This window comes from Pteronotus mesoamericanus, unplaced genomic scaffold, assembly GCF_021234165.1.
Source record: "Pteronotus mesoamericanus isolate MK-2021 breed Mesoamerican mustached bat unplaced genomic scaffold, CSHL_Meso_final scaffold_54, whole genome shotgun sequence".
NCBI lineage: Eukaryota > Metazoa > Chordata > Mammalia > Chiroptera > Mormoopidae > Pteronotus > Pteronotus mesoamericanus.
Window position 1 is genome coordinate 41,788,923 of NW_026555321.1, and position 23,992 is coordinate 41,812,914.

General features: G+C 45.6%; 1 protein-coding gene and 1 pseudogene across 6 annotated transcripts in view; both read left to right on the forward strand.

Annotated features, from left to right (window-relative positions):
- Positions 1–23,992, forward strand: part of FLNB (filamin B) — a 139,181-nt gene that overhangs the window by 23,739 nt on the left and 91,450 nt on the right. The window lies entirely within an intron of this gene.
- On the forward strand, positions 12,527–13,268 carry LOC129088467 (RNA-binding protein 8A-like; annotated as a pseudogene).

Here is a 23,992-nt window from a genome sequence, read left to right on the forward strand (position 1 = left end):
AGAATCAAAATCTGGTGCTTTGTGAATCACCTCAATTCCAGCATCTCAGTCATCTGCTTTGTTTGTTCTGCTTCTTGGGCAAGGCTGTGTTCTCAGCAGGACCCAGCACCTGGAAGAAACTAGATGTTGTTGAACAATTTGATACTGTAATACCAGCAGCTCATGTAAGTGCTTTTGCTGATTGCCGAAAGTTAGAATTACATAAGGATTATCAGAACCACAGAGTTGAAAATCAGACACGTGTGGTTTTGGTTGGTTACTGCCTGTGATCGGTAGGAAGGACTCATTTCTGTATTTTGCTGGATTAGGATTTGACAAATGAAAAAAGTCATATATAAAAGTAATTCCACCATTAAGCAAATGAAAAATGGTGTCTTGGGTCTTTGTTCTTTGCTATCTAGGGGAGGCCTAACGATGTAGACATCCCATTTCATAGATGGGAAAACTGATGCCCAGAGGTTAACAATTGACCTGGGGCTAGTCTGACTGGGGTGAAACTAGGTTACCACCCCCACACCTTGTTTTCCCAGCCTGTGCATTTCCTACAAGACATCAGTTATACTGTAATTCAAGTTGCTGAGTGACAAAAACCACAGTGACTAGACTGAACAGAACTAGCCTTCTTGGGCTCTGAGAATGGAATCGTATTGGGTGTTCTTTTCCTTGCAAAGGATTCAGAAATGCTCTGACTTGCTCTTGGAAAGATGCCAGTAACTTTATTGTCTATTCTACTTTTTGCCCAGAATGGTACCCTGGTTTTTTGTTTTTGTTTTTGTTTGTTTTGTGGGTGGGAAGTCTCAGGATTTGGCCTCAGTTGTTCAATATCAGTACCTGCTCCCAGTACGAAGGAGAAATCTCACATTGGGAGGAAATACGTAGAAGCAAGCCAGATCCTTGGGGTGCTGGGATAGTAAATCCCCCAGTGCTGTGCTGAGGTGTCTGACCTCCTCAGCTCTCCCGCAGGATTAGTGTTTATTGAATAATAGTACACCCTGACCCAGGGAGCAAAAGCAAATAGGACAGTCACTGAAACTGCAGGGAAGTGTGAGTAAAAAATTACATTCTACCCTATGGAGCTGGCCTCTGGCCAGCAACCTGGTGGCTGTTTACATCCCACTCATGGGGCCATTGGCCTTCTTGTGAAGGCGGGTGGACAGCCTCCCAGCCGGTGCCTGTTCCGCCTGATTGCCGCGTGGGAGGGCGGGGCGGAACTGATTGTGATGCAGATCTGAGGACAGGGTTCCTTTAAAACATACTCCCCCTCTATCCCATTCACATGGGATACAGTGAGAACTGAGTATATCTTATTTTTTTCTCTTTCAATCTTTCCCTAAATCTTTATTGGTTTTTTCAAGATCACAGAACTGACACATACTTGTTCTTGTTTTAAAGTTTGATTGTTATAGAAACTTAATTAGAACATTATTTGAGTGCTAACCATGCATAGTGATGTGGTTCCTACCATGTACCAGGCAGTTTTTCATGCCTCGTCTTAGTTAATCCTCACACGAAGTCTGAGGAATGGTGTTAATCCCCATTTTACAGAGGAGAAAACCATGGCTCCATTTAAGGTCGCCCAGCTACAGAGCCTGGCGCCAGGTCTGGAGGAACTCTGGAGCACAGAGCTCTGTGTGGTGACAGAAGGGTTTAACTTGATTTAGAATCATTTTACTTATATTACAGTGAAGAAAGGCCATAGGATTATTCTCATTTATAAAACAAGAAGACATGTTGGCAGGGATTTCCAAAGATGAGTTGTCAGGCGTGCATCCATCTGAGGCAGCAGAGTGCCCCTGGCCTGCCTGATTAGTCTCTGATCCAAAGGATAGTTGTCAGGCTAGGATGTGGCAGGTCTCAGGGGATTGGGGCTGGGCTGGGAGGACTCCTTTCTTCCTTATTTTTTTAAAAAAGATTTTATTTATTTTTAGCGAGAGGCACAGGGAGGGAGAAAGAGAGAAAGAGACATTGATTGGTGGCCTCTCACAACCCAGGCATGTGCCCTGCCTGGGAATTGAACTTGTGACGACGCCCAGTCCACTGAGCCATACCAGTCAGGGCCTCCTTGCTTTTCTTGAAGAACCCTCTCCCACAACTCATACTACCAGTGGGGCAGGCCCATGAACTCTAAGCCAACCTCTTCATTCCTTACGTTCCAAATGATAGGTAACTTATCCACCCCCATGGCTTTGGTATCTTAGGTCACTGGAAAACAGACATACCTGCCTTAAATATGTGCCTTGAGCTAAACAGCTTTAACTATAGCCTTGGAATCTGCAGACCCTTGATTTAGCAAGTTGAGATTAAAGCCGTTGTGTGATTGTGCAGGGTCATCTGGGCCGTGCTTTTCAAACCTACCTCACAAATCATTGTTTGACTTGTCTTTGTGGATTCCCCCTAAGAGCTTGCAGCCTATCTTGACTGTGGCTGGCTGGGTGGTCCCAGCCTTACAACTTTGCTGTTAGTTAAGCGGCCCCTGTGCGGGGCACATCCAGCTGGGTTGCCTGGAGTTTCTTCATTGCTTACTTTTTAGAGAGTTCTGAGGCTCATTAGAGAGGTTAGAGATTTTAGCATTCTTGAGATTCTTCCTGTGGCTAGTTTGGCAAACCATTTCATTTCTTCAGTTTCCCAATTGACCCCATTCTTCCCCTTGCCCTTCAAGGGACTGTCTTAGGTGGAGGCCAATTTTGCATTTTTGGCAAAGCCGCCTGTGTTTGGTTTGCGTGGGTTTTCTGCAACCTAGGCTGAACAAATCTTCTAAAATCCCAAACAATTCCTGATTCATACCAGTCTGGTTTTCCATATTGGCCTGGAAACCAGCTGTAGTGAACTAGGTCTCCTCATTCACGCTGGGCAAACCTCAGATTTGCCTTTGCTCTGTTTGATTAGTTTTTGTTGTTCGTTCACCTTTTGAGAGCTGCATTGTCTATAGATTTATCCCCTTTCATCTCAGACCGCAGAGCAGTTCTCAGATTCTTCCCAGTTGGCAATTTTGTGCTGGGACTGTTTATGGCAGCAGCATGGTGCTGTGAGGGAATTAATCTCAGGGAACCGAGGGTAAGACCATGTCCTACTCTTGTCCAAGGCTGTAAGACTTCTCTTCAGTTCTGATGGGACTGGGTAGGGTCTGGGGAATCTCGTGGACTTTTGCTTGCAATGTTGGGTAATTTTGAGAAAAATATGTCTTAAACTCTAGCTATGTGGAATGGATAAATCATTTCGATAATATATTAGGTATTGTTCTTTTTAGTACGAGCCAGAGGAACTTACCTGAGCTAACTTAATGAAAAAATTGTTTTTTGTAAGGATAGTTTTATCAAGAATTTTTTTTTGGTGGCAAGTGGTAGAAACCCATTTAAAATACTTCAAGACAAAAAAAGGGACCACTGGCCCGGTAACTGAGAAGTCCCATAGTACAGCTAGCCCCAAGTGGGGCTGGGTCCTGAGGCTCAAATGGGTCATCAGGTTTGATCTTTCTCCTCATTTCTACTGTGTCCCCTTGAGGTCCACACAGTGACAGAAAGGCTGCTGTATGACTCCCAGAGCAAGCCCAGCCAGAGGAAAGAGACTGAGAGTGGCAAGCACAGCATTGTTTCCGGTTGTTCCCATACAAGGTCCAGTCGCTGATTAGGCCCCCTCGAAGTATGTACCCAGCTCGCAACCAACCACTGTGCTTATGGGTGGCCTGTCTCAAGCATCCCTCCCCCACCGTACCAGGTGGGCCTCGGAAACAACCAGTGATCCCTACAAAGAACCTAACCAATGATCCTTATCACGGGTTCACAGACCTAGGGCAGTCCTATAGGGGTCTCAGGAAGACGGGACCAGGAAACAGAAAGGCAGGGATCTGGCCTCTGGTTTCTCTTTGTTTCCCTGGTGTCTGTCTTATTCCCTTCTCTCTGTACACAGATGGGCTTGGCTACACAGCATGGCTGCCCTGTGGCTCCTGGCTGTTTACAGTTTACTTAGTCCAGCCTTATGCTGGGACCTCAAAGGAGAAAGTGATTCAGCTCCCCTTGGTGGTTCCACCCCAATCCATTCAGCTGTGGAGGCTGAGGCTGGGTTTTTACAGACATATCTGGGGAGCTTGTTCTTGGAGAAGTGATGTAGACTGATGGTTCAGAAGGGACAAATGGATTTTTCTCCTTATCCTATTTATTATCAACAGCTAAGTCCACGCTGTTTATAATAAAGAGTACCTAGGGCCTCTCTTCCAAGCTAGGAAAATATTGGGTAAAGTTCCAGCCCAGCTACGTTGACGCCTGCTTCCTGCCTGGAAGCAAGGCCCAGGATTAGCACTTGGGACCACTTGAGCTCTCCTCTCTGCTTCTTCCTGCAGAAAAGATGGCACTATCCTAGAGGTATGAATGGGAATTTCTTCCTTCCAGGTCCAAGACTGCATGACTCGTGATGGCTTCGACTGGAAAAACTGAGTCAAAGAGTGCACTTAGGCCAAGGATTTCCCCAAACACTAATCAGCACTGATTGCTTCCAGCATGTTGCCTTTGGCTCTGAAGAGAGTTTTGTCCACTGTGGCTGCAGTGTCTGGCTTCTGCTGCCCAAAAGATGACAAATAAGTTTGTGGGTGAAAGGGATGTGTCCCTTTGCCATCCGGAGCTTTACTAGGTGTGAAATAATCCTAGTTACCAGATTCATAGGTCATTGGCTGGCCTCTCCTATGGCATTAACACTGGGGATTGAACTGGGGGACCCTAATATTGCATGCTCAAAGAAAATCCTGAAAGTGGGTTTGGAGATAATGTCTCTAAAAATCCTTGCTCAGTGTTTAAAATGACCTTCCCCATCTTTATGTCTTTTTAATGGAATGAGAATGTTAAGTAGGGGTAGAGGTGCTATGTTATCAAACCCTAAGATCACTAAAGGATCACAAAATTTTGTGAACCTGAATCTTGATCTTGGATGAACCAAATGAAGTTTTATCATTAAGTTAATGGAAGTTCAATAATTCTGCTATTTTAAAATAGTGGTAAAAGGCTTGTAGTTGGTCCTCATAGAATGTTTTGGAGAAACGTGAACTGCTTTCTGATCCAGCCCTGAGTTTATAGTCTGGAAGATAAAAGCTAAGAGAGGGTCAGGATGTGCTCAGGGTTACACAGGGCATAATGGTGGCTGGACTAGAACTCAGGCCTCCTGGAGATTTGGCTTGTCTTAATCCTGCCTGTGACTGCCTTCTGCTAGGAAGGACAAGACGGACCTCATAGCCTGGAGGAATATATAGGATTTTCTTTAAAAAAGCCCAGTTTTACTGAGATATAATTCACACACTGTAAAATTCACCTCTTTAAACTGTACACTTTTTAGTATGTTCACAGAGTAGAACTATCACCACTGTGTAATTTTAGAACATTTTTATCCCCCACAAAGAAACCCTGTTGTACTGGGTTTCTCCCCATTCTCCCCACCCCTCTCTCCCAGGCCCTGGCAACCACTAATTTATTTCTGTCTCTATGGATTTGCTGCTTCTGGACATTCATATAGTAGAATCAGACATGTGGTCTGTTGTGACTGACTTTTTTCACTTAGCAGAATGTTATCAAGTTCATCCATGTTGTATCCATACTTCATTCCTTTTTATGGCCAATGATGGAATGTATAGGGGTTGAATTTGAAAATAAAGCTGGAGAGTTTTCAGATTTATTTTTCCTTTGCCTGGTAAGCTTTTTCCTGGAAAGCCAGTCTCTAGATGTGGAGATGAAATGGGAGATTTTCTCTGCTTCCCTAAACCTCAGTAGTTGCTACTTTTCTTAAATGCTTTCATACCTGGGAGAAAAGTTGGTTTCTGGAAGAAAGTGTATTCTTTTTTGCATTGCCAAGAAAATTAATACATGCTAATTAACATAAATGCTCAAGAGCCAGAATTGTAATGAACTTTTTTCTTACATTTATTTTCTTATGTTTGACTTATTTATTATTTTTTTAACCCTCACTTGAGAATATGTTTAATGATTTTAGAGAGAGAGAGGAAAGGGAAGGGAGAGGGAGGGAGAAACAGAAAAACACTGATGTTGAGAGAGAAAGATGGATTGGTTGCCTCCTGTATATCCCCTGACCAGGAATCAAATCTACAACCTAGGTATGTTCCTTGACTGGGAACTGAACTCACAAACCTCTTGGTGTACAGGAAGATGCTCCAACCAACTGAGCCACCCGGCCAGGGCCCAATGCTTGACTTATTTAAAAAATTTTAATTTTAGCAATAATGTATTTTTCCCCTTCCCAAATTCACTGAAAACCTTTAATCCTACAGATGGCATGAAAGAATAGTGTAGACACTCCCATATAACTTTCCTGTAAGTTTCCATTTAATGGTTTTGGTAAAATGCACTTTCTGATTCTGAAGGCCTATGGAGCCTGAGAATGAGCTTCTAACAGGATTCCAGAGAATGCCAATGCTATGACTACACTTGAGTAGCGAGGTGTAGAATGTTCCATACACTATAATAGATTTGTCTCTTTGCTCATGATTAAATTCAAATTAAACATTTTTGGCAAATTTACTTCTGAAGGTCAGGAGCGCTTCCAACTGCATCACACCAAGAGGTAAGTCAGGGCAATTTGTCCAGCTATTAAGGATGCTACGTGCTAGCTTGTGGTTCAAATGGTGTTTGCCATTTGCACACACTGATACTAAAAAGTTAATTCGTTGGTTATCCGAAATTCAAATTTAACTTTTTAGAGTAAGTATGTTCCAAATGTAGCAGGCAATTCTCTTATGTTACAAGTCATTGAGTGGGACATATTTACACTAAACATTCATTGTTTATCTAAACTCATATTTAATTGGATGTTCTGTATTTTATTTGCAAAATCTGGCAGCCCTAGATCCCCCTGGCTGCTCAGAGAGGCCCAGGTTTTCGTGTTCGCTGCGAGTGGTATTTGCAGCTTCAGGAGTGCCCCAGGAGAACTGCAGTGGTATCTCATGATGCTGTGGCTTTGGGTGCTGGGGGTAGGGGTCAGATTAGTAATTAGCTAAACATGACCTCACCCTTGTGGAATGTGCTCTTGCCTAGGTATTAGTGAAAAGTTAAACCTCTCTGGAGCCATAGTCAGAAGCCTGTCAGTGATGTCATCAGCTGGAAGAGCCAGCTTCCAGGCCTCAGGAAAAAGCTAGAAAGCCAGGGCTCCAGTTTTGGTAATAAATGGAAATGGAGTTTCACAGGTGGGGTGTGGAGGAATTTATTACAACAGGAAGCCTGATGGAGCCTCCCGCCTGTGCGCAACCCCCAGCCAGGTTTCTGCGTTCTGATGAACAATCAGAAGCTTCTAATGCGGCATGTGATTACACTGTTGGCCCAATGCCTTGGAAAAATTGGCTTGTCCTCCGTGTACACTCCAGGAGCTGCAGAGGGGGTGTCAGGACTGTTTCGCTGTTCTGAGTGGGGCCCTTAAATTGGGGAGGAAGGGAGGCTGATGTGGAAATTGTTCATTAGGCTGCTCAGAGTAGTTTTAGAAAATGCATACTAGGTACCTGCTGGGCTCCCACCCTCGGACTCGTCAGGCCCTCTGCTGTGGGAGGCCCCTTGTGCCGAGGGAAGGAAAGTCCTCTGGATTTAGGCCTCACAAAACCCTCTCTGCCTTGTGAGTTGGAAGAAATAGATTGAGCTTTACAGTTTTTTTTTTTTTTAAAGGGTAATTTGTTGTACATGAGTGGGCTGTCAGACTAGAAGGGGTCCTGACTTTACTCAAGTGTTGAATGTGGTAACTGTAGCCATATAATTTTATTTGAAATCTCCCATAAAACATTCTGGAAAAAAATGGGTTCCAGAGCTGGGGTTTCTGGTCCTGGGCTGGGTTTTGTAGCTCAGGTTTCTCTGGCCTGGTAGAGGTTCTACTTAAGCAATTACCCAAGATCCTTTGGCCTGGCTGGAGTGCTAATGGCCTGCAAGCTTTACCAGGTGTGAAAACTCCAAGGCGAGCAGGTGAGAGGCTCAGTGCTTGGCTGCAGAAGGTCTGACCTCCATCTCACTTGGTTTTCTCATCAAATTAAAATTTGGAAGCATTGACCTTGAGCCGCCAGGTTGGCTCACGAAATGGGGAGGTTAAGACAGATTCTCCCCAGCCCACCTTGCTTCCTCATCATCCCCCTGGGGCCCCACCGCTCACCTGTGCAGTGGCCCTTGGCAAATAGCTTGACCCTGTGAAGCCTCTGTTTTGGCACCTGTAAAATGGGATAATATTTGTGCCTATTGCTGCGAAATACTGCAGCCAGGGTGCTTGGATACATGAGTTGTTACTCTGTGAGTGACTGATACCAACTGGGCATTTGGAGGAAGTCATCAAAAGAGTTGATCACACCTCTGCTTTTTTAAAAAAAGATGTCTTCACTTGAGGACATCCCTAGAGGGGAAGGACGGAGAGAGAGGGGGAGAGAAACATCGATGTGAGAGAAACTTGGGTTGGTTGCTTCTCACACATGCCCTGACCGGGGAACCGACTCTGCAACCCAGACAGATTGCAGATTATTGAACCTGGACTTTTGGTTTACGGGACGACACTCCAACCAACTGAGCCACACTGACCAAAGCTCGCCTTTGGTTTTGAATATGCCTGACCATTCATCTCTCTGACCCCTTTGTGAAATGGGTCTTTCATGGGAGAGGCCAGAAACCAAGGACAAGGCTGCTCCGAGAAGTGACTTGCCCCTTGCGTCTGCAGTAGCTTCTAACCCTCTGTAAGATTTATTATGAATGGGTGTTCTTTAAAAAAGAAAAACTAAAACACAGTGTTCAGGAGGACCCTTCTGGCCCACTGCTTACCACTGCAGCACGTTTATTCCAAGGGAATAGCAGCAGCAACTTTGTCTTAGAATGTGGTTTCATTCCTTCGAGAAAAGTGGTCCATCCCGTCTGTGTGAGAAAGGAGGCTTGACCTAAGAGCCTAGGGCTCAGGGAGTTCCTGGGTACACTTGCTTTTCTTTCCCTTGTTCACCTCTCTTGGGGTTTGCCTCAGGCATGTTTGCAGTTGGAGGAAGGGTTGTCCTCTTGCGTGACGATTTTGGTGTGATCAGATTCTTGTGAGGTCTGGTTGCCAACAGTGGTTCTGAACCCTGGCTCCATGGCTGCTTCTTAGAACAAACCGGAAAGCTTTAAAAATTACTGACACCCTGGCCTGACCCCCAAGAAATGCTCATTTTTGTTTTCTTTTGGGAAGGGGCAGTGCTTTTTAAAATTTTTTATTTAAAAAAAAAAATACTTTCCAGATGGTTCCAGTGTGTAGCCAGGGTTGAGGCTCAAGTGATTTCTGTGAGCCATAGAAGCATTGAGGCTTGAGAAGAATGTTGGACAAGCAAAGCCTGAGGTGGGCCCAAGGTCACAGTCAGCATGAACAGTAGAACAACCCTGACTGACCTATAAGGATGGGGCCATGAGGAAAGACCCACTTTATTTTACTCACACTTTGAATACAATTAGAATTGATTGTAATAGGGTGTTTTATATCTAGGGAAAATGGATAACGATCAGGAAAAAACACTTCATATATGAAGAGCGACCCCTCCAAAGAACCGGAATTATCTTTTGTAGGGCGGACCCCTTGCAGTACAGGCTTCCCCTGCCAGGTGGGTGTTTTGGGAACTCATCTGTATCAGTGCAGCAGCTGGTGGTGTTGTGAGAGGCTGCATTTGGCTTCAGTGAATTTTTTTGAAGACTTTTCAGTGCGTTTGCCCATTTCATGATGGGTGATATATGATGGGCGATTTATGAGTGCACCTGGCCACACCATGCTCTGTTCAGCAGTTTGTGACCAAAAAACTGGAAGACCCCTGTGTCCCGCCCTCCCTATTCACCTGATTTCGCCCTGAGCAATGTTGTTTTTGTTTGTTTCCCAGATGAAAAAAGCTCTCAAAGGGAAACATTTTGCCAATGTAGAAGAGGTGAAACAAAAAATGGCAGAAACACTAAAAGACATCAAAATCAACTAGTTCAGAAACTGTTTTGATCAATGGAAAAAAAGTCTCGATTGGTGTATTGCATCAAATGGAGAGTACTTTGAAGGCGACTAAAGTTTAAACATATAAGAATAAATACACAATTTTTTATAAATAAATTCTGGTTTTTGGGGGTCCTCCCCTTGTATATCAGTATCAACATATGAGGTGACTGGGATTCCTTCAATTAAGAAATTCCAACTGGGCTGCCACAGGTCAAAGCCATTCTTCAAACCTCGTTAGATTTCAAAATGGCCGCAGCCCACTATTGAGCTCCCTCCAGGGTGGCTCGTCTCCCTCCCTCTCTGCCTCTGAGGGTGGATTTGATTGCTAACAATGGCTCAGTCACTTGGCACCCAGCCTGGTGAATAAGACAGATGAGTAAGAGGGGAAACATCGCCTTGGGTCAGAAGAACTGGGATAACAAATGGCCAGATTTTCTTATCTGTTAAGAGAATCCCCAGAAGCTGGAGAAACTGCAGTGTATTGACTGGTTTTGTGTGCGGTGGCCTTGACATTTACGGGAGTGGCACGTTGTCATCTGAGCAGTCAGAGCAGTAGCCCACAGCATTATAGCTCTCAGGCTGGCGGATGCCCTTGGTGAGCACTGACCCCTCCTTCAAGTGACTTCAGTGCTGGTGTGACCGGTGTGGGCAGAGGATGGCGAGGACAGCTGTTGTGTCAAGGTCTTGCCCACCTGCCCCGAAGGAGACCATACGAAAGGCTGGTGCTGGACCCCACGGTCACTCTGGTGTTTCTGCACTTCCGCCCCTGCCAAGTCTAATGTGAATGCCTCCTCTACTCCCTGTGTTCATGGGGCACTTGTATTGACCAGGAAGCTGCCATTTATATCTCTTGGCACTATGCTAAGTGCTCGTCCATTCCTGCCAGGTGTAGACATTTTCAACTGATTTTACAATCAGAGGGAACACTAAGGCTTCGGGCGGGGGATCTCTTATGGTGATGGGATGGGATGTTAACCCAAGTGGCTGTATCCCTTTGTACTGTAGACCTGAAATCCATCTGGGCTTTAGACTTTCTGCCTTAATCTAGTCTTTGGCCATTTAAAAAAATAAGTTTTAGACAGCTTGTATTAGGTATTAAGCTACAATTAAAGTATGTACATTTTACAAATTGAATGCATTCTTATTAATTTAAAAGCCCTGTGCTAGGGACATAACCTTTTCTTTCAAATGTCTTAGAGTGAAGGAAAAAAAGACAGAATGTGTACACGAGTCGCTGTGGCACGTTTTGTAGGACAAGGTTCCTTATAATGCCTCTCAGAGAGGCGTGAAGAGCAGCACGTTTTATCCGGGGTGTCAGGGAAGGCTGTAGCAAAGGTGGGGGGATGAACAGTGCAGTTTAAAGGGGCAGATCCAGGAGACAAAGGATGTTCTGGGCTGCGAGCTGCTAGGGCAAAGAAGGGCCGGGAGTGGGAGGTGCAGGAATGTGAGAGCGCCTGGGACCACCCGCTGACTGGCCTCGGTGCTTAGCCCTGGGTGAGGTTGGGATCCTCTGTTGTGCTGTTGACTGGGTTGTGTAGAACCTCAAAAGGGGGATGTCAAAGAGCTTCAATTTGACTGTGCTCTCCACTGGCCACATGTGGCTAGTTAAGTTTAAATTAATTAAAATTAAGTAAAATTTATAATTTAGTACCTCAGTCACATTAACCGCATTTGGAACACTCAGTTGCCATGTGTGGCTTGTGGCTACTGTATTGGGCAGTGTACATATAAAACATTTCAGTCATCCACAGAAAGTTCTGTTGAACAGTGGTGCTATTAGACAGTGGTGCTATACTACAAACTATGGCCTGTGGGTCAAAGCCAGCCCTATTTTTGTAAATAAAGCTTTATTGGAACACAGGCCGTACCCATTCATTTGCATAGTGTCTGTGGCCACTTTCTCACTATGGTGGTATATTTGAATAGTTGCTACAGAGACTGTATGGCCTGCAAAATCCAAAATATTCACTATCTGGGCCTTTACAGAAAAAGTTTACCAACCCCTGGTGTAGACCAAAGGGAAAAATAGAAGGTGTTCAAGTTGGGAGTAAGAAAAATGATTGCATTTATGGCCAGAGAGGATAACTTGGGTGGTGGTGATGGGTGGGCCCGATTGCGGGATGTGGGGGACCCATTTGCAGTGACTTCCCAGGATCCCCATGAAAGGTGACTGAGGCTTGCCCCATCAAGGACAGTGCCACTAATCTGTGGTCCATTTAACAAAACCAGCCCATCACTGAAGTATTTACACTTCTTGGTTCTAAAAGTCATGAATTGGAGCTAGAGTTCTTTACTTGGCGTGATTTGGACCATTTTGGCTCTCTGAAGGCTGCATTCTTTTCTTGTCAAATGGATTTCCCCTCTTCACATAATTTGACATTCCAACTGCCCATATCAAGATGACTTCCCCTCTTTCTATCAGCTTAAACCAAGGTCCAATAATACATATGGTATTATATTGAAATACAATTTTTAGGAATACTTTTTTTGGATATAGTAATAAATGCACATTAGTATTAAAACGTTTGATGACAAGATCTAGTAGCAAGTCTAATACTGTTGTAATTTTGATGTAGTGATGTATGACCAACACTGTAACGTGATGGGAAAAGATCTGATTTCTTTGGGGACAAAATCTCACAGGTCTTGCTAATAATACACCTGTGTTTTATGGTTTACATTCATCATGGAAAGATATGCTACATTTTAGTTAGGGGTTACTAAAAGCAAAGATTTAACTTTTTTTGACAACCAAGGCAAGGTGGCAGATGTGCTGGATTTCACAAGGCCAGAGGCAAAGATTTTGCCATGGATGAGAGTGGGGACCACAAACTGAAAGAAAAAGTGAAGAAATGGAAGGTTCACGGCTTTGGCCCCGACGGGCCCCGAGGACAGATGTGTGAGGGATATGCAGCGCGGAGCAGCATGGAGATGAACCTGGACCCTAACGCTGTGTTGAAGCTGGATTTGGATTTTCCTTGCCACTGGAGTCCATGAAGAAGCCACCCAAGAAGGCATTCATGACAAATTTGCAGAGTATGGGCAAATAAAAAACATCCACCTCACCCTGGATAGGCACACAGGATACCCGAAGGGGTATACTTTAGCTGAGTATGAAACATACAAGGAGGCCCAGGCTGCTACGGGGGTACTCAGTGGCCAGGATTAGAGGGACAGCCAGTCGGCATGGACTGATGTTTTGTTCAGGGTCCACCCAAGGGTAAGGGAGAGATGGCTGAAGACGCAACAGGAATACAGACCCGAGGCATCGCTGACAGGCCCTCTGTGGTCCAGGTGTTCTCTCCAGAGGTTCCATTCGACCATGCAGCCTTGGGGGGATAGGGCTGGGGTGGAGCTTACAGTTTACATTTAATCTCTTACCCCATTGCTTAGTGGTTTGTTTGTCATTTTTTTTTTTTTTTAGTTATGAATAAATTTTGTTTTCTTAAAAAAAAAAGATTTTAACTTTCTTCTTATTCATATTTATAGATGCCACCCCCCTCCACACACATACCTTCCTTTTCAAGAGCCCCTGACTTAGACCATCAGTCATAGGAAGATGTGGGGCAATTGAAGATAGTGGCTTGTGTTGCTATATATCCTGGACATTTTGCTTCAGAGTTGATCATGTGGGAAGTTCCACTGTATCTACTTTGTGAGATACCACAAAGCATGATGCCAAACGGAAAGGGAAGAGGCTGAATCTTGAATGATGGCTAAGAAAGAGCCAGAGAGTGAAAGGTGGAGAGGAGGGCCATCTGAGTAGAGGGAGCAGCTTGTGCAAAGATCTGGAGGCTCATCCATCCGGACTTTCTACCAGCAGCAGGAGCATGGTGGCGGGCAGGGCAGGGTGGGGAGAGAGGCAGAGAGCAGCTGTGAGGGGCATGGTGACCCCGCGGAGCTGGACTCTGTCCAGAATGCTGAAATGTTTTAAGACCTTAGGCCCTGAACCTATCATATCAAATACAATAAAACACACCCATCTCTCACATTAAAAAAAAAAAAAAGTGTGTGTTTGTATTGCTGTAAAAGAATTTGAAAGTTTCTTTTAAAGAAACAGTTTTGCTTTTAGTTATATTTGTGCTTTGTTTTATTATTTGGCCGTGACTACTTTATTTTATAACTGATTTATTTCTCAGCAGTCATAATGCACAGTTGGGAATTCTTGATGTGAAAAAACCAACCTGTAACTATTTTTCAAATGAAATATAGTTTTTGTGAATACTAAATTTAGCAATTAGTAGAAAAGATAAAATTTTAAATTCAGACATTTAATAAAACATTTATTAACTTCAGTTTCTTTTTATTTTCTTATGTTTTGGGACCAATCCCCCTATCTGCCCTAACCAGCTTTTAAATTGTTTGGTACTGAAAAGGTGCTGTGCCCGGGGGACATGGGGTGGCCCCAGCAGCGGGAAGATTTGGGGAGACTTTTGTCATGTGGGCTTAGACGGTGTGGTCAGTAAAGGGGGCCTGACATTCATCGGTGACTGCTGGGCGGGGATCACTTTCGAGGTGACCAGCCAGGATTAAGGGGGAGAGGGGATGGCGAGAGTGTACTTTGGGGGGAGAGTGTGGCCAAGGATCAGTCCAACTGGGTTTGATAGTTGGTTGAGCGGTAGGTGCTTGTTTGGTAGGTTTGTTGATTAGTGGTTGTCTGGTTAGGTTGGCTGGTTGACTGTTGATTGGTAGGTTGTTGATGGTGGGTAACCTATTGATGGTGAGAGTGATGGTTATTGGTTGGGTAGTATATGGCAGTCACTCTCCTCTCTCCCCTGTCCCCCCTTCTTTCAACTGCGTGACAGGCATCATACTAAGTCCTAGGATTACAGTGATGCTAAAGACAGAGCGTGGCCCTGGCCCTAGGACACTTACATTACAGGCAACTAAATCTCAGATTGGATCCAGTACTACAGGGAAGTTTAGAGAGTGAGTTTAGTCAGCACTCAGACTGTGTGGTTCATTGCTGTTATTGCTATGCTTCTGAGTATTTTATCCTTAAGTAGCACTAGGAATGATAGTTGGATGTGTTTCAGTGATCATAAAAATCATTTTTACTAACTTTTACTAAGTTCTCCCTCAACCCCTCATAGGAAGTTAAGAGCCAAGTGTCAACTGGGTGGAGGTTCTGGAGGTTTCCCCTGTCCATATCATTTGGTATTCCAGTTACGCACATCGGGACAGCTTCCTCTTCTGCCATCTTAAGTGGTGGTCCAAATTACTGCTTCCATCTCTGATTCTTCCCACTTGGCACTGCGTAGTCTCGGGATGAAGATTTTGTCACTGGGAGCTCTAAAGCAAACCCAGGAAGGAGGAGACTGGTTTTGGCCTGGATTCCTCTAAATCATTGCTGTGTTTAAGAATTATAGTTTGCACTGGAACAATAAGATGTTTCTTAGTGTGGTCTTTAAGTGAGTTGGTTATCACCAGAATTTCATAAACACGTGGTTAAGGGGTGTGCTTCCCTTTAGCACCCTTAATTAGGGACAATGTTTTGAGAGCCGGCTTTTATCGTCCTTTATCTGCAAGACTTGTTGATTCCAAGTGGCAAGATTTTAGTGTCTAAATCACTGCCACTGAAACAGCTGTAGGTTAGAGCAAACCTCAGTAATTTATTCTTGTCATCCTCATTTTGTGTCTTTGGTCTATCTCTCTGACCCCTACACCTGCTTGTTTTAAAAAATGTAATCCTTCAGCCCTGCCTGGTGCAGCTCACTGGTCTGCGAACCAAAGGGTTGCTGGTCTGATTCCCAGTCAAGGCACATGCCTGGTTGTGGGCCAGGTCCCCAGTAGTGGGTGTGCGAGAGGCAACCACACATTGATGTTTCTTTCGCTCTCTCTCTCCCTCCTTTCCCTTCGCTCTAAAAATAAATAAAATCTTAAAAAAAAAAATGTAATCCTCCAGCCTATGAAAGTGTTTAGAAGGGTGATTTAAGGTTGAATTATCCAAAGTACCTTCTGGAGAATATTAGTGTTCTTTGAGATAACATTAAAACAAGTTCCTTGGTCCGAAATAAAGTTCGGAAATGCTGTGTGGCACCCTAGGGCTCTCTTGGAGATTGTCAATGTATATTTGCATTTTAAAGGCTCTGAGTGCTCCTGCAGCTGTTTAAAATTGTTCAACTCCGCCTTTCCCCAGCTTATTTGACCACAGAAATCCCAAGACTTTGGGAGACCATCTAACATCTAGTGCAGTCTTTTCTAAGATGTGGTACTCGAGATGATATATGACCTACATTTTAAAATTGTAACAGTTATGCATTTTCACACACACACATGTGTGTGTATTTGATGTACTAGTTGCTTTTAATATATATAATTCCAGCTTTCCGGCCTTAATCCTGGGTCCCTGATGGTCTGGTTTTTGTCGCCATTAGCAGATAGAATGCTTGTCTGTGTTTGTAGAAAAAAATGAATCTTAATTAAAAAAGAAAAAGTGAGTTGATTTAAGGGGGAAAAAAGTCCTAGTAAGTGGCCCAAGTGGCTGGAGGATAGGGCGAGGTTTGAGAGTGTGCCCCTCAGAGCCAAGTTTAGCTGGAGCTGGTGTTCCTGCTGAGCCAGCAAGCAGCTTCCGACTCAAACACAGGCAGGACTCTTTAGACAGAGAACTGGCAATGAAGACATTCGACTGGGCTGTCTGTGCAGTAACGGCGGCGGCTGTGGTTGGGGTGATGGATATTTAGCCTGTGTCACTTTCTGGCCCTGCACTTGGACAGTGTACCTTAGGAATGTTAGAGTGTGTTCCCATTTTAGCAGCACAGCTGACCTGCTATGTGCTTGTCTGTTTATCTTACTGTCACGGCTGTTTATCGTGGGACAGAGTTCAGGGGCACAGTGATAAATCTCTTTTAGGAGGATGATGTAAGCCTCAGCATTTATTTCCTGGTTGGCTTTGGCCAGTTTGGAAAGCCTTTGTAATACCATTATGTCCGTGTTTGGGCCTCTTCCTTTGCAGCCCCCTCCTGGTCTCCAGGCTGAATGTTCCACAGCACGTCCTGGAGTTGGATGGCCTAAATTCCAATCCCAACTTCACTCCTTATGAGCTATGTGATTTAGGCCTTAGTTTAGCCACTTAATCTGTTTTTTAATCTGGAAAATGGGGCTAACAGTGGTACCTCATAAGGCAGCCATGAGAGTTTGTCATGTGTAACCGAGAGGCTGGGCCTCCATGTCATAGGAAGAGCACTCCCAGGGTGCTGGGGGAGGGGGTATGAAGGGAACAGGAAGGTTTTCTTTTTTTTTTTCCTGGTTGGTTGGCTTGAAAAACATGCTCAAAATGAGATGACTCCATCTTCTTGCAATGTCATCTTCAACATCTTCCACTGTCCTGGCAAGCTGTTTGAAATAGCACAGAAGAATGCTTATCCAGGACGCATGCATCCGACTGAGGAATGGGAAGTGCTCGGCTGGTCACAGTGTGAAAGCCGAGCAAAGGAGATCTCCAGGAGGCCAGCCTTGCAAACCCGCAGAGCTGCCATGTATTTGTTTGTTGATAGTAGCATTGCACATGGTAAAAATCATATGCGGAGTAAAAAGGTGAGAGACTGGCTGGCTCCCTCCCATTCCTCCCCACGCCCGTTCCCGGCTTCTTTACCCAGGAGCAAGTGCCCTGTATCGGTGACCAGTTTCTGTCTCTCTGAGAGATTGTCTATGCATGTATGAACCCAATTATGTAATTCTCCCAACCACCACTTTACTCAAATGTAAACTCGCCACACACATTGCTTTCATCGTTTGATCAAAACTGTCATCCTTCCCCCATCAGGCCTGTAGAGCCCGATGAGCCATTTTGTTCAGATGAAGAGTTCCTTAACATATACAGTACTGTGTTTCTTTTTGGTGGCATGTATCAAAATTTATTATAAAAGTAATATATGTAGGTTAAGTTAAACAAAATTAAAACAGCACAGGAGCATGAAATAACAACAACAACAACAACAAAAACAACAACAACCCTCATCTTTCTCCATTACCCAAGCCTTCTTCCCGGAGAGAGCCAGTGAGCATGGTCTGTTGCGCAGGCTTCCAGATCTTTTCGTTCAGATGCAGAGTTATGCCTTTTCAAAAAGAGAATTCTGTGATATATAGTTTTCTAAAAATTGTTCTGTTCCCTTAATATATCATGGAAGCCTGTCTGTTCCTATTGGAACAAACAAATTTTTCTCATTCTTTTCACAGCAGCCTGTTACTGTCTTCCCTGAATGTTGTGTAGTTTATGTAAGCATTTGTTCATTGGGAGCCATTTAAGTTGTTTTCAGTCCCCTCCAACCCCCCCCCCCCACACACACACCATTAAGTTATAGTAATGAACTGCTTTCATGGTTAAAGATCACTTTAGTACCCAAACCTCTCCCTCCCCTCATTAGAGAAAGAAATCTTGTTAGGGAACTTTCTTGAATACTTTGTGTTTCAAATTGAATGTATTGACCTTGCATTTAATTTTCTGTCAGCAGTGGCCGGGCCTGGCCCCTGCAGACTGCTCAGGAATCTGCTGGAGGAGTTGGGGTGGCCTGCAGATTTTAGCAGACTGCCAGTTCATTTAGCAGTCCACTGAGCAAAGAACATCTTGATTCTATCAGCTTTAATCCCGGGTCCCTGATGGGCTGGTTCTTGTGGTTGTTAGCAGATGGAATGCTTGTCTGTGTTGGAAGGGTGAGCTCTGGGGTATTCGGCTCTGAGCAGTCTGGATTGTTCACAGTGCTAATGGGGCACCGTTGGTCCCCAGGCTTGTGCGTACGTATATATCATATACTATAATAGTAGTCATAACAGTCCCCACTGATACGGGGGAGCCGTGATCAGGCAAAATGCTACCTGCTTTACATTATCTCTCAACAGTCTGATGAGGTGAGTCTAGTTATGGCTAATCTCACAGATCAGACGGAGAGCAGAGCAGGGAAGTGACTCAACCCAGTCTCGGGGCCAGTAAGTGGCTGTGCTTGGAGGGGGAAGCTGGCTTCTCTGACCACCAGGCAGAGCCCCTGAACTCTCACTGCCCCTTCACTAACTAACTTAGTGTCCCTGACCTCTGGGTTACACTACCAATTATTTCATCAAGTGGGCTCCCCTTTGTCTGAGTGGGTTCAGGTCTTCCCCGGTGCGCATACTCTTTACATGTAGGTATTGGTGTGGAATTCCACCCACAGGGAGGAGTCCCATGTCTAGGCTGCAGGAGCTCAGTTACGTTGGGTGCATGTGTATCTGGAGGTCTCCTCCTGTAATTGTGGAGAGTACAGGTCCGAATATGGGGGGACAAGTTCGAGCCCTCCGCTGAGCTGATACAGGGAGGAACTGTCCAAAGAGTGTCAACATAGGCAAAGTGGGGATCATGCCCTCATAGCTGTCCTTTGAGAATTTCCTTTCTTCCAACTTCATCCATTCTCTGTTGATAATGGCGAGAGCCAGCAGTTATAAATTATTTGGCATTTCCTTCAGCTTGGTTCCTTTTCAAGACTTTAAATTGAGAGTTTTGCTCCTTTTATGACTTCACAGTCTTTGGGCAGGCTGCCATTTCTGTAACAGGCGTGTCTGAGTTATAACATAAGGTGGGGTATGGGGTAGGGAATGCAAACTGGTCTCTCCCCTTTCAAACCAACGAAGTCACCTTGATGGGATTTTGTAACAAAGCTCAACTTTTACAGGCTTGCAGTGGAAGGGTGAATGCCTATCATATCCATCATCCTTGTTACTTTTTAGCTTTTAATTATAAAAGAGGGGGAAAAGAACCCCTCCAGAAACGTGGCCTATGCATGAGGGAGAGAGACAAAAGGCAAAAGGGTCCCCCCACCTTTTTTTTCCTTAAAAAATCTTCAGTGTTTTACCTTGGGTGGGGGAGGCCGGTTTTCATAATAATAATGCCATCTCCGTGCAGAGTGTTTTAAAGCCAATTTAACTTATTTTCTTACTTAAAAGCATAATTTGTGCTCAGTGCAGGGCCTGGAACTCAGTAGGCAGTTAGGAAGTTATTTCTTGGATGGAAGAAGAACAGATGAATCGGACAAAGGAAGCTTTCCTAATTTAACTTTTAGTCTTATGAGTCTCCTAATTTCTCTTTTCCAGGGAAAACACAGGTTAATTGTCTTGGGCAGAGCTGTGTCTCCCGATTTCCCATGCCCAGTAGTGAGGCCTGCGTGGCAGGTGTCCCAGATGGAGGCACAGGGCTAGACCCCCTGCCCCCTCGCCGCCCGCCCCCCCGCCCCTGTTCCTCGGGTGCGGCGGAAGCTGAGAGAGTCGTGGTGAGACAGAGGTTACTGAAATGGTCCAGCCCTGACTCCCGCTTGCATCCCCCAGGCTTTGTGCTGTCACTCTCCATGGTGTCATCCACCACAATTTACTCCCAGAGCCTTGGCAGTTCAGGGGTGGTGGGAATGACTGGGCAGCGAAGTTCAGAGTCTCTGCCTCGGCACCCCTCCCAGGCATGACTACTCCCGGGCCATGGGGCCTGGAGGTAGGTTCCTTCCCGGTATTCAGTCTCCTCATCTGTGAAATGAGAGTCACATGACTCTCCCATAGAGCCGGTTTGACATATTGTTTATTCAGAGAAGTAGGGAGGGTGAGTGAGAGAACTGGGTTTAAATCCAGGCTTTCCTTTCTATCACCTACGGCAAGTGCCTCAGTGGGCCTTTGTTCTTACCTATAAAGTGGGATTAACCTTGAAGGCCACCTTCAAAGGCTTGCTCTGGGGGTCACAGGAGGTGGGGGCTGCGGCCCAGGCCCAGGCCCAGGCCCGAGGGGAGGTCTGGAGGACAGGACTGCTGCCACATTTCGACTGCTGCTGCTGTAGAGAGGAGGCACTTAGGAGTCTTTCCCGCCTGGTTCCCCCTGCCCTCACCGCTCTCCCCCAGGCCATCCCTGGGGGCTGCGCTCGCGTGCCCAGGGTGGGCTGTGAGCTGTGTTTCAGGTGAGGTGGACTTGCTATGTGACAGACTGAGCCAGAGTCAAAAGGTGACAAAGACATGCGTCCGCAGCCAGTGTTTATTATTTCAGCTGGACATGTTCGCACAGCAGTTGTGGCTGCGAGCTCTGAGCCATGGACAGACCCCTCCTTGCTGAGACCTCGTGAGCTCACGCTGGGTTATCCACATCTCCCAGTGGCTGGGCTCCTGGCCTTTCTACCCCATGTGCAGACGCTGGGGCCCTTGTCCTGCTAGTTACCCAGGACAACTGTGTGGTAGTAACAGAATGAGTATAGGGACCTGTGGCTTTGAGGTCAAAAACCTAGTTTAGAATGCACTGCTTGGACCATTTGGGGGTGTCTTTTTTTTCTTCCTTCTTTCTTTAACCTTTCTAACAAGGTTAAAATCCTCATTCTAACTTTTCAAGGCTTTCCCAGTAATACTAAGTAGGAAGAGACTTGCTGAGTACTAGGCTCTTTAATATACCCATCTCCCTTTAGTCCAAGTGTGGCTTTGTTGCTAAATATAAAGTAATTCTTAAAAGTGATAACAATTTTTTCAGAAGTGACATTGTAAAGAAAGTCTACTGGATGATGATGCATATGCACATTTTAAATAAAAGATACTGCCGCTGAACCAGAAAATAGGGTGTTTGGGATAAATTATCAAGCAGTATACCACTGTAGTATCCTTAAGCTGAAAGTCACAAAAAACTCTATACCAAAATAAAATATTTAGGGAATAATTTGTTCCAGTTATTCCAGGCAAAAATTGTGCAGCAAGTGAGAGGAAACAGAAGGAAGGAATAGCTGGCAAAGTAGGAAATTTGAAGTCTGAGGTTAGGCATGCATAAAGAATGTGTAAGAGTCTGTGGCAGAAATCTCAGGTCAGGGGTTTTGGAATGCTTACTGAGTTCTGTCGCAGAGAAGTCCCAACTAGACCACGCCCATGCCGTGCCCAGGGTAGACACTGTCGAACTGCGCAGTGATCTTCCTTGCTGAGTCTCCATTTCCCATGCCTTGCCTGTGGCGGATAGGGCCTCAGAATCTTTCTCAACACACTGAGTTTTCACCTCATATGCCAACACCATTTGCCACTCCTGATCTATTGTATCATCTCTTGAAAAATTACTAACATAAAAAGGCCTACTGAATGAAGTTTTCATTAACTAGCCCTGACATAGTGATGTGTAAAAATTGTTAAACTCAGACAGTTCTTTGTTATTATTGAGTAGTTCATGAGCAGGAAAAAGAATCAGAAATCCTATTGGCCCCAGTGCACCAGTCTGCTCTTTTTTTTATTGTGGCTTGTGTTTGGCCTCACCCATACAAATAGACCCATGTGATCCCAGGTCTTCAAGGCCCAGAACATCCTCTTGGCATAGTTAAACTCTCTGACAAAGAGATTTAAAAAGCAGTGGGTTGTTTTTTGGTTTGTTTTTTTTTTCCAGTCTTCAGGTTGGTGGGGCACCCGACTCTGGGACCCACGTTCCTTCCATCACCTTGTCGGGTCTTTCCCAAGGCAAGTCAAAGCCAAGGGGCTGCGATGTCCGGGGCTTTGGCTGGCATTGGCAGGGAGTGTGTTTGCATGAGGCACACCCACTGCCCAGGGCCACATAGTGACGGCATCTTCTCAGTGCTCACTGTTAATTGGTGCAGTGACCACACCAGTCAACTGCAAGGGAGGTTGGGAAGGGCAATCTAGTAGGAAGCCCGTGCCTGGGAGAAGGGGAGGAAGGAGTTGAGTGGCCTTAGCCATAGATATCCTTCAGTCATCAGAGGAGTGTCTTTCAATTATAAGTCTTGTCCTTTGTTGGTTCAGGGCCCTGGAGAGAAGCCCTGAGCAGGGGGAGAAAAGCCAGCCGGGCCCCCCTTCATCCTGCCCAGGGACCTCTGGGCACCTGAGCCAAAGTGCACAGTCCCTCCTCTGCTGTATGGATAGAAGAACTGTTGCATCCCCAGAAATGTGACTGCCATTCTGGGCAGCCGACTGAGATGGTCCCCCTCAACATGGCCTCAGGAATGAGTGGCATCTGGGCTAGGTTTTGACTGTGAAAATAATGAAAATGGTAAACTGCCTATTTTTAGTTCAGGGTGCCCTCTTGTTGGGCCAGCCAAGGTCTACAGTTCCACCATGGTTTGTTGAGGCTGGAAAAGAAGGAAGGTTGGGGAAAAGCTGCCCAGCCTACCTGGGATGTCAGTGAGCACTGGGTCTGCCAACGGGTTCTGCACCCAGGTGTCTGAGCTCTGCACTGTGGGGTGACCTTGGGGTGGCCTTTCACAGGAATCTGCTGCTGTCAGCTCACCCAGGCAGCCAAGGCTGACAGGAAACCCCAGTGCAGACTTGAGGGTCACCACCTATGACAGCCAAGTGTTCACTTTTTCCTCCTTCCTTTGTTCTTTTGTCTCAAACTTGATAAAAGCATGCTGAAATCAGTGGTGGTAAGAATAGTAGCATTTAATAAAAACCGACCAGAGGTCTGAGTGCTGAAGATGTGTTATCACGTTTAGCCTTCTGAGTAGCCCTATGCTCATGATCCAGTGTTATCCCCAATGTACAGATAAAGAAACTGGGGCATATAGGAGTTGGGTTGCTTGGCCAGGGTCCGACAGCTTGTACGGTGGCACTGAGCCTACACCTGCAGAGCCTGTATATGTAAGTCTCCCTTGTGTGCCACATGCTGTGTTGTCTGCCAGGAGTTCAGAGGTGGCCACAGTCTGGAGCAGCTTAGAATTCTGTGCGCTTTTTGCGTCCACTCTACCACAGGCAGCACTGCCTCTCAGTCGCCAGCACTGCCTGCCCGGCAGCTCTGGAGGTGGGAGGGTAGGGAGCTCTGTGTGTGTGGCAGCTGGTCCCCCCCGACAGCCAAGGGTCCAGGCTGTGGGATCATCAGGGAGCAAAAGGACTCATTCCTGCTTTTGTGCAGCTGACACTGAGCAGAGGAGGCAGACACGACACAGGTGATTATTTAAGCACAATTGTAGGTGCACTGGAAGAGGAGGTCACATGGCAGTGAGGGGGTGTTTAACAGGGGACCTGTTCTGGTTTTGCAGGGTTGGAGATAGAAGAGGCATTAGCCAGGTCAGGAGAGGGGTGGGGAGAGAGTTCCAGGTCAGGCAGGCTGCGACCAGTGATCATGGTGAGCCTGG